Source organism: Sarcophilus harrisii, chromosome 5 (genome assembly GCF_902635505.1).
Source record: "Sarcophilus harrisii chromosome 5, mSarHar1.11, whole genome shotgun sequence".
NCBI lineage: Eukaryota > Metazoa > Chordata > Mammalia > Dasyuromorphia > Dasyuridae > Sarcophilus > Sarcophilus harrisii.
In genome coordinates, this window is record NC_045430.1 from 24,349,264 (window position 1) to 24,361,402 (window position 12,139).

Here is a 12,139-nt window from a genome sequence, read left to right on the forward strand (position 1 = left end):
GCAGTTTTTAGGGGTCATTTTGATGCGGGAAAGATTCCAATCTTTGATTCCCAACCCCCCTAGCTAATGTAAATTACCCTTTGACTCACAAATCCTGATCCCTTTGAATTCCAATAGAAGGTCAGGACCTATCCCAGCCCCACCCAGATCTGAGCCAACTTTAGGGCTACACCCCAAAGCCCCTCGAGCTAAGTCTCCTACTTAAAAGGACCATACTGGGAACCCCTCTTTGCAGAGATTCCAAACATGGTCGCCATGTGAGGACCCTCTGTCCACTGGACCCTCTGTCCAGTGCCCTCCTTATCTCTACCTTCACCTATCTCCTACTTCTAAACTCAGTAATAAACCTCTTTTATTAATCTAGCTCTCTGGGCTAATAAATGCTTTTATTGGGAATCCGCGCCGCTACTAGACCTCATATACCGCCGTATCCTTGCGCCGAATCCAAGGGGGTTGCAAGGGAACTCTATTTGACTCCCTGTACCCCAAACCTGCCACTAGACCTTAACTAAACCCTAATTTCATTTAGGTACCCCAAATGTAGACCTCAACATGTGGTCTACACCTCAACATTCAGTTCCTGACCTCAACATTTGGTTCCATACCTCAACAATTTTATTGTATTTTCAACAATAGTCCTTGGTAGGTTTTCCTAAATGAAAAACTGAACGGATACAACAGAAAGTGAGAACAGATTAGAGAGAGAAACAGCACAACCAGCTGCATTTCACATTAGAATGAAGATCCTATCCTCCCACAGTCTCAGTACTGTTAGCTAGGATTTTCAAGCTGGTTTCCAAGGCTCCCATTTTCTTTTTCTAGTCACATAAGTCTCAAAGCTTCCTACCCCAAACAGACTTGTTGGGACCACTAGAAAAAAGAAACCTACTGTTGAGGTTACTGGGATGCAATCAGATTCTCCCCATACCAGGCCACCAAAATAATGAGGTATAGAGATGACAGCCCAAAGCTACATTGGGGTCATGAGGTGGTTTTGCAAATTATCTCAAAAGAATTTGTAGGTTTAGATATCCTCCAAATCAAGAGGCAAGAATTTTATTATACTGCTAAGACTGAATTAATCCCATAAGAATCCTTATCAAGGAAAAGGAGTTTTAGCTATTAACAAAGGGAGAGAGAAATTCCCTAATGGAATTTACAAATAGCCAGAAGGATTATGTTAATGGTTGTAGTGGGTTGAACTCATTGAGAAGTTAACAAATTAACCCTAAAAAAGAGGTTAGTGGGAGAAGGGGATTATGGCATTGACTGACAGACTAAAAGGGATTTAGCACCCTACAAAGAGTTAGCTATAACACAGAAAAAGATGCCATGGCAAGTACCACATGGGAGACTATCCCTAAAAAGGACTTAGTAAAGATGTATGGTATGACCAGATCCTTTTTAGGGGAAATATAATCTCAAGGTCTGACATCAGTTCTAACTGGATATAGTAAAAGTAAAGTCTCAAGACTTCCACCTGGGGTGAGACTGTAAAGTCAGGTTTTCTAGCTATCCAGGACCTTATCACTACCAAGAGAGGAGATTGAAAAAGAGAAGAAAATAGGAAAGAAAGAGACCAAAGAGGGAAGTAGCAGGGAGAGAGGCCAGAATACTACTTTCAACTGATACATTCTGTAAAAGCCCAGACATTGAGTTGAGCACATGTTTTATCATTTCTGGATTAGTCATGCCTCTGGCCATTCATGGCATATAATAGATTGGAAAGTTTATATTACTGTGAATATCAGCTTTTCCTATATATTCCTCAAATATTCCCTGTTTCATAGTTCAGGAAACTTAACTTCAATTCTAAATTCCAACTCTAGAGAATGTATTTCCTATAAAATTCAGCACAAGTCTTTATATTTTGATTTTTTTTTTACTAGCTCTAAAAATTCATTGATGCAGGGGATTGTTGGTAAGGAAACTCTCTTTTCTACTCCAGTGAAAAATCTAATCACTTTTGGCCTGGACTATTACAACAGCTTCTTAATTGGTTGGCCTGCCTCAAAGGAATTCCTCTCTCCAATCCATTTTCCACACAGCTGCCAAAGTGATTTTCAGAAAGTACAAATATGATTATTTCATTCTCTCACTCAATAACATGTGATTCCCAATACTGACAGGAACAAATGTAAAATCTCTGTCTGGAATTCAGAGCTGTTTGCCACTTGACCCCTTTTTGCCTTTCCAACCTCACGTACAAATTCAATCTCTAGTCTCTGTGTTTTCAGCAACCAAATGGTGTCAACATCTAATAGAATTCAACATGAGTCAAGACTGGTTCTCTTGGCCAAGATTTCCTTGACCAATTCAATAGAGATGAAGGATTTTTTTTAAACCATTATAATAAGCTTTCTTTTTTGGAGTAGAGCTGCTCGGTTTTGTATTCTCTTCATTTAGGTTCCTGAAATCTAATTGTTTGAAGAGAAAGTCTAGTCTCCCAGATACAATTGTTGCCCGGGTTCGATTCCCGGTCAGGGAACCAAATGTTGAGGTCAGGAACCGAATGTTGAGGTGTAGACCACATGTGTTGAGGTCTACATTTGGGATACCTAAATGAAATTAGGGGTTAGTTAGGTCTAGTGGCAGGTTTGGGCTACAGGGAGTCAAACAGAGTTCCCCTGCAACCCCCTTAGATTCGGCGCAAGGATAGAGCCCTATATGAGGTCTAGAAGCGGCACGGATTCCCAATAAAAGCATTTATTAGCCCAGAGAGCTAGATTAATAAAAGAGGTTTATTATTAAGTCTAGAAGTAGGAGATAAGGTGAAGGTAGAGATAAAGAGGGCACTGGACAGAGGGTCCAGTGGACAGAGGGTCCTCACATGGCGACCATGTTTGGAATCTCTGCAAAGAGGGGTTCCCAGTGTGGTCCTTTTAAGTAGGAGACTTAGCTCGAGGGGCTTTGGGGTGTAGCCCTAGAGTTGGCTCAGATCCGGGTGGGGCTGGGACAGGTCCGGACCTTCTATTGGAATTCAAAGGGACCAGGATTTGTGAGTCAAAGGGTAATTTACATTAGCTAGAGGGGTTGGGAATCAAAGATTGGAATCTTTCCCCCATCACAATGAGTATTTGTGCATGTCTTTGCTTATGTCTATATTTGTAACTACCTTGATTTTCAGATATGGTAAGCTTTAAATTATCCCAGCATGTCTATTTTTTTAAATTTAGCATGATATTCAATGCTTAGCAACATATCTAGAACATAGTAGGCATTTTAAAAAATGCTTGTTCACACAACTATATCAACTATCCCATCTGGAAATAAACCAGTTTTAATCATCCTAGACCACTTCAGATCCTCCAAGAGAAAATAAGGGGCATGTTTCTTATCTTACTCTTCACTCCTTTGGGAATTCTATGGATCTCATGAGTGTCTGCCTATGGACCTCCAGCTGGCTACAAGTAAAGTTTGGTGTTTCTTCACCAAAAAGAAATGGGATGGGTGTATTAGTTGTAAAAGTTCCTGTTCCACATCATTGGTGTTGAACTTGGTACACAAGGCTTTGTTCTGTGTTTAAACACATAACAGCCTAAAAAGAAGAACTGACCTCAAGGTCAATAAACCCCCCAGAAATGGAAAACATTGTAAGTGATATCACTTTGCCCAGAAAAAGGAATACCAAGTTCCCTGTAATAAGAGTGGAGCTAAAATCAAATTCCTCAGATCAATAAGTTTTTAAGTGATGAGGTTTGGCACCAAATGATGAGGTTAGGCAACAAATAATGGGGTTCAGAGAGCAATCCCTAGTTCAAATATGAGGTACAAGGCACACATGAATTCATAAGGGCTTTTTTGTTTGCCCAAAGGTACTTTTATTTATGAGAAGAGATTACAGACAAAATGAAGAGGAAAAATAGACACTGGGACTAGTAAATATGAAATAGATTTGGGAGAGCACAGAGTTAGCAAGAAAATGGGTTTTAACAATTAACAATGGAAAAGACTAGTTGAAGTCTCACAAGTAACCAGGGGAAAGGGAATAAATCATGAGGTGAGAGAAAATCATTTACTGGCAGCCTAAATCCACAGAGAATTTTTAGCAGCCTAAAAAAGTTAGGAGAAAGACACCTTAAGACAAGGGGGAGAGGAGAGCAAAGACACAATGCAACTTCAGGGAGAGGTGAGAAAAGTAAGTGATCCTACCTAGTTATCTAGAACCTCATCATTTGGACAAATGTCCCACTACATAGATTAGCTCTGTACTAAGTGTCTTGAGGAAATATGGGGAACATAGCATACAAAAATATATCTCATCCATGAAAAATGGACAATTGTATCTCCCCCATTAGGGAAATGAAACATTCAAATTCTTAGAAAAAAAATAGATGGGCTAAAAGTTTTTTACTTTTTAAAAATATATTTTCCCTCAATTACATATTAAAACAATTATTTAGTGGTTTTTTTTTTTTTGTTTTTTTTTTTTGTTTTCAGTTCTAAATTCTATCCCTCCCTCCCTTTCCAAGCATGAAATGGCCTTCCCACTATTCTGTGCTGGCTTGATCTTTTGGTGTATACAGTATGTGATCAGATATAATTGCTACAGTTTATTTGTTTGTTTTAAAGATTTAATCTAAAATTTTTTAAAAATTAATCTAAATTAACAATATATTCAATAGAGTTTTTGATAAGGTCGACTTAAGTAATAAATATTTGTTTTTGTCTTTTCTTGTGAGTCTATGTTGATATATCTTCATTTATTTGAATTTTTTTCTTTCCAGCAGAAAAATGTATATTACAATATCTGTAAACACAACAATATGTTTACACTGATTTTTGAATTCAGTACATTTTGGAATGTTGGAGTACTCATTAAATCCAATGTAACTTGTAGTAACAACAAAAGAGAGAGAAATACATTAAATTAGGATATTTAATGATTAAAAATAGCAGCAGCTTTTGAAAGATGATTTTTATTAAATCAAGTCATTGCACTTGGTAATTTTATTGCTACAGCAAAACAAGGTCATTTTATTATTGTGACACCTTTCGTTTTTTAAGTTTGAGTGATTCAACATAACATTTCCACTCCCTCTGTTATTGTCCGCTGGCATTTTTGATTTCCTTCTCAGATGATTTTTACCTTATTTCTGTAAAGGGCTGAAACTCTGAGTTGATGCACTGGAATTAGACAACCCAGCCCTTAAGGCTAATTACTGATTGGACAATACTCTATTAGCATATGCTTGGAAAATGGCCCTTCCCACTATTCTGTGCTGGCTTGATCTTTGGTGTATACAGAGAATTGTAGGAGGGACAAGGGGGTGGAGTAAGACAAACCAGAGTCACTTTGGCAGTAGACAAGGAGAAGGAAGGTTGTGGAGATCCTGTGTCCATTCCCTTCACTTCTACCCCTAAAGACCAAGAATAAAGACCAAGGACTTTTGCTCATCCTGACTCCGGCTGATTCTAAGATATCCAGGGTGCTAACTCGGTCTTCACATATTTCTAAGTCCAATTTTTCTTGTGCAGCAAATATGGATATGGATACATATATTGTATTTAACATATACTTTAACATATTTAACATGTATTGGTCTCCTGCCATCTAGGGGAGGGAATGGGGGGGAAGGAGGAAAAAAGTTGGAACAGAAGGTTTTGCAAGGATTAATGCTGAAAAATTATCCATGCATATATCTTGTAAATAAAAAGCTATAAAAAAACATATATATTAAAAAAAAGTTTGAGTGATTGTCTTATTCTGCTCATCCATTATAAGTTTTCGTGTGGACAAAATGTTTAAAAATAATTTGGAGCATTTTGTTATGCTATGATCACAATGAGGAAAAAGAAGATAAAGTTCTATGACATCAGGAGTACTTTTCCATTTTCATCATCAGAGAAATCTTAATACCTCTAAAGAAAAACAGTTACGGACACAACAAATATTTTTTTTTAAATTGGGAATATTCATTTTTGATTCCTGTAGGAAGGTATTTGAATATTGAATTAATGCATTACATGTCAAAAACTGACATGCCTATACATGCAGTACATTCTCAGATATTTCAGCATTTTAATGGCCACATTAGATTGTTGATATACCTTTAGTAAAACAATACTTATTTCTTAACAGATCTGAACCCAGTTTAAAAGCTTTTCTCTCCATGACTCCAAAAGTGAAGTAAAAAAGAAAGGAAAAAAAAAAGACCTAAAATCTGTTTTGTAACTTTCAGATCCCAGCATCCCAGCTTTATCAGCTGCTTAAGAACTTACCAGAAAGATATCATTCTTAATTTTTCTCAAAGTTCTAAACTGGGACAAAAGACTTGTTTTAAATGGCCTTGAGGAAAGGAGTTGCTCTGGGATAGGGAGAGGCAAGTAAAATGCTTTAAAAAAAAAAAAAAAAGATAATTATTCATTTTATTGGAAGAGTTTTGTTTATCTGATCTGAGTGATCAGATAGCATTTAATTGCCTTGCAAAATCATTAGGAAGAAATGAAAACAGACCATTGTATCTTCAAGTTCTGAAGTAATTAAATAAAATTGGAAATGGATTTTGTGGCAAAAAAGAAAAATTGCCCACAAATGTGAAGGTTTTATGGTCAATCTTCTAGTAACCAATTGCACAATGGATTAGAAATGCAGAAGAAAATGATGCTAGTTTGTAAAAAGACACATTCAGTGGGAAAAAGAAGGAAAACTGGATCTGAAAATACAATCTGAAATGTAATCTGGATGGAGAGAAATGCCAGCAAGGTTGTGCTGGAGCCAGTTGGACTGACTCATGAATTAATTTTTAAATTTTCTATCAGTATATTTACATTATGGAACTCAGAAAAAGGTTACAGATATAGACTTGGGTTATTTTTCTGTTGTTTGTGACTTTTGAGATGAAGATAATGTTAATAATAATAATAATAAATAGATTAAATTTAAAACTGAGTGGGAGGTACATTTTTTCCCTCAGAGAGCCAATTGTTAAATATTTACCAGCATTCTCCAGAGAGGTTAAGAAATTAGTGTTAAAAGAAGAGGGTAAAATAAAACTGAGCAAACTTTGATATCTTTGCTTTTAAAGCCTATGTATAGGAATTTTTTCAAAGTATAGTCCTCTTGTCAATGACCAGGAAATTAAGAAAAAGGAAATTCTGGCTGCTTCATAACCAAGGTTTGTTTTCTTACTCCCTGTGGAAGAATGCTAATTTCTTTATGTTATTTCTTGATGAGCTTCTCTTATGTAACTTAGAAAACCTAGCTAGCTGAAACAATTTGTATCTTAAGGAATTCCTCCTTACTTTACTCCAATGTTGGCATGATATGTGTGAGCAGAAGATATTGGGGTTAATTGGTTGAAAATTTTTCTTTAATAGCCTGACAATATTAGAGTGCCTATCTTGTCACCAGGCACATATTTTGGAGATCAAAACTAAAGAAAGACAGAGACAATATATCTACAGAGTGCTTTCCTTTTCTTTTGGTTTGTTTGTTTGTTTTTTTGGCAAGGAAATTGGGATTAAATGACTGGCCAAGGATCACACAGTTATTAAATGTTAAATGTCTAAGGTCAAATTTGAACAAATTTGATTCTCCTGACTCCAGAGCCAGTACTCTAATCATTGTACTATCTAAATGCCACTGCGTTTTCTTTTTATTAAGAAGCAAAATGATTTTATTTCAGGGAATAAATGCTACAATGATAATGGGAACACTAAACCAACTTATTCTGATCCTTTATTAGGAAATGCTAAAAGGAGCCCATTCCTAAAACGTGGCACCCAGTTGCAATTTTCAATCATAATTGCACACACAAAAAGGCCACTTTACCCAGACTGTCTTGTTAGCATATGATGATGTGAAGCTGGAACTTTTTTTTTTATTATTTTTTTTTTTTTATTTAATAGCCTTTTATTTACAGGATATATACATGGGTAACTTTACAGCATTAACAATTGCAAACCTCTTGTTCCAATTTTTCACCTCTTACCCCCCCACCCCCTCCCCTAGATGGCAGGATGACCAGTAGATGTTAAATATATTAAAATATAACTTAGATACACAATAAGTATACATGACCAAAACATTATTTTGCTGTACAAAAAGAATCAGGCTCTGAATTATTGTACAATTAGCTTGTGAAGGAAATCAAAAATGCAGGTGGGCATAAATATAGGGATTGGGTCTGCAACTGTTAAATGAAAAATCAAAACTCTAAAGGGTTTACTAGCTGGATAGTTCATCCATCTCTAAGAAGGCAACATTTAATTCCATCAAAAGTAAAGTACAAGTGAAGCTTACAGAGATGCAGGATTCTTGGTTTAGTAGGAAGGCAAATGAAATTAATTTTATTTCTAATAACAATTCAAAGGGTTTTTATCACGTCCTGAAACCTACTTAAGAGCCAAAGACTTATAGTGCATCTCAACTATTCAGTGCGGATGGAGCCACACTGATTAATGATAATGGCATGATCATAAGTCCTCAATAGACTGTCATCTATTGGTAAATGATAATATCACTGTTTACCTCAGGTTAAAATCAATCTCTCCCTAGTTGAAATTCCAACTGAAGAAAAGATTTTTTAATGTCATTTGACTCATTTTCTAATGCAAAATACCTGATACTGATTGAATTCTAGTTGAGATTTGCAAGGTGGGGAATCCACTGAGAGGTCTATATACAAGAAATTTTCCAGATTGTGGGAAAAGAGGAGATTATCTCCAAAAGTTTATGAATGCCTTTATTGTCCATATCTATAAAGTTAAATGAAATAGATCATTCTGCAACAATCACAGTGGGGTTTCTCTCTTAGTCATTTGCTAGCAAGATTCTTACCAGAGTCCTCCTTAATAAGCTGATCCTTCAGCAGGAAGATAGTAATTTACTAGAGAGTCAGTATGGCTTCAGAAAGGACCAGAGAACAGTCAATATGGTATTTGCTGCCCCCAAACTTTTGCAGAAATGCCAGGAGCAGAACAGAGATCTGTACATAATATTTGTGGAGTTGACCAAGGCCTTTGATACTGTCAGTCATGAGGGTTTATGGAAAATTATGTCAAAATTGCCCAGAGAACTTCATCAGTATTGTATGTTGTTTTCACAGCAGCATGCTTCTGGATAATGGATGATGCTCTTGTACTTTCCCAGGCTCCAGTGGAGATTTCCAATGTTTTTAAGCATGATATTATCAATTATGTTGGTAAAAGCCTCCAATGAGGATTAACAGAGTATTAGGGACAATTATCACACTTTTGGTAAATTCTTCAACTTGAAAAAGCTACAAGCCAAGACTAAAGTAGAGGGAATGTTTGTGCAGATGATTTTGCTTTCAATGTAGTGGCTGAAATTGAAATGCAACAAAGTGTGGATCAATTCTCCACTCTGATGCTAATTTTGCCATAACAATTAACACCATCAAAACACAGGTGCTCCATAGGATCAGACCATCCAGACAGGGAACCATTGTTATAGAAAATGAAAAAAATTTGAATACTGTGGATAAGTTCCCTTATCTTGGCAGTATACTTTCCAGGGATGTCCACATTGATTATGAGACTGAAAAATGCATTGTCAGAGCTAGCTCAGTGTTTGGGAGACTCCAAAAGAAAGTGTGTGAAAGAAAAAGGACTAGATTAACTATCAAATTAAAACTCCACAGAGCCATTGTCCTGTTCTCATTGTTATATGGGAAACCTGGACAGTATGTTAGTGCCATGGTCAGGAAACAGAGCATTCTGAACTCCTATTGGTCTGATGAGGCGCAGTTGGATACGCTGTAACTTGATTCTAACACAATGTTATCATTCTGGTCCTCTTCAAGAACAAAGGCCAATAATCACACCATTAACCATTCTTCAATACTGAGTTCATGTATCCTGATAGAAAACAGCCTTTGCTCCTCTGGAGTTTGAGACAAAAAGTATAGGATAATTGGGCTAGTAATCTTTTCTCTAACTAAAGAAGAAAATGCACCACTTTGGAGCTGAGATTGTGTTTTTAGGTAAGGTAAAAATTAAAACTAGAATGTTTGTTTCTAGGGTACAACTGTACCTTCATTCATGATGAATGTTTTTCTTAAATGAAGGAGGAATGAAGAAACTGTGAAAAATTTAATAAGGAGTGTGTGATCTATTGGAACTGAAACTTTTAAATGGCTAACTACATGTATGAACACATCCAGGCTACAAGTATATATATATATATATATATATATTTATATAAATGAGAGAGATTTTATTATTCAAAAAAGTTTTCTGTTGATATCATTGTTTTTATATTGCCTAAACTTTCCCCATAATCCTTCTCCTTCTCCTCCTCCCAGAGAGCTATCCCATATAACAAAGAACTTTTTTTATAAGAATAAAAGAAAAGGAAGAAAAAAACAATTCACAAAATCAATCAATTCATCCAAAACATTTGGAAATATATGCAAATGTCCTCCCAGTGGAATTCTCATCTCTGCAAACTGTCTTCTCACATTTCTTCTTTGAGGTCAATGCTTGTTTTTTTAATTTTGCCAATCTTACTTTTTATTGTAGTTATGTTTGCCTTTTACATTGACTGATGTAAGTCACTGAATATTTTGTTTTCTTATTTTTGTTTAACTTTGTGTCATTTCATGTAAATTTTTCCATGCATACATCATATTTTTTCTTTCTTACAATACTGATGTATTCTTTTTTTTTTATATGTCATTACTTTCTTTTTTTTTTTTTTTTAATTATAACTTTTTATTGTCAGAACCCATGCCAGGGTGATTTTTTACAACATTATCCCTTGCACTCACTTCTGTTCCGATTTTTCCCCTCCCTCCCTCCATCCTCTCCCCCAGATGGCAAGCAGTCCTATACATGTTAAATATGTCGCAGTATATCCTAGATACAATATATGTGTGCAGAACCAAACATTCTTTTGTTGCACAAGAACTGGATTCAGAAGGTAAAAATAACCCGGGAAGAAAAACAAAAATGCAAACAGTTTACATTCATTTCCCAGTGTTCTTTCTTTGGGTGTAGCTGCTTCAATAGAGATGTATTCTTAAAGAGGGCAAATTCAAAGGACAAAAGATTTTATTATGCTACTAAGATAAAGCTAAATTCCAAGAGGAATTAGCAAGGAAAGGGGTTTTAACAGTTAGCAAGGGGAAAGTCAAATTCCCTAGTAGAACTCACAATTAGCTAGGGGGAAGATGCCATAAAGTGATTGGAATGTTTTTTTTAAATACTAGCTTTTAGTTTTTTAAAATGCAAAGATAGTTTTCAGCATTCACCCTTGCAAAACCTTATGCTCCACATTTTTCTCCCTTCCTCTCCCCTTCCCTCCTCTCCTAGAAGCAAGCAGGTTAAACATGTTCAATTCTTCTAAACATATTTCCTCATTTATCATAATGCACAAAAAAATCAGATCAAAAAGGAAAAAAAATGAGAAAAAAAAAAAGCAAGCAAACAATAACAACAACAAAAAAGGTAAAAATACCATGTTGTGATCCACATTCAGTTCCCTTAGTTTTCTCTCTGGATGCAGATGGTTCTCTCTATTACAAGTCTATTGCAATTGGCCTAAAGCATTTCACTGCTGAAGAGCCAAGTGCATCAGAGTTAATCATCACATAATCTTACTGCTGTGTACAATGTTCTTTTGGTTCTATTCACTTCACTTAGCATCATGTAAGTCTTTCTAGGCCTTTCTGAAAGCATCCTGCTGATTCATATACTATAATTTATTCAGCCTTTCCCCAACTTATGGGCATCCACTCAGGTTCCAGTTTCTTGCCACTACAAAACGAGCTGCTAATTTCTGCACATGTGGGTCTTTTCTCCTTTTTTTTTTTTTTTTTTTTTTAATGATCTCTTTAGGATACAAGCCCAATAGAAACATTGCTGGATCAAAGGGTTTGCAGAGTTTGATAGCTCTTTGGGTATAATTCCAAATTATTCTCCAGAATGGTTGGATCAGTTCACAACTCCACCAACAATGTATTAGTCAGACTGAATGCCAACAGAGGGTTAGCAGGGAAGGGGATTGCAATGCTGAACCCTAAAAGAGATTTAGCACCTTAAAAAGAGTTAGTTATAACAAGGAGTAGGTGATTGACTGGTGGGGTAAATTCATAGAGATTTAGGGAATATTTTCAGTACAGGCTGATCTTTAGAAGGTGAAATATAGCATCAGAGATTTGACATCATAACTTGG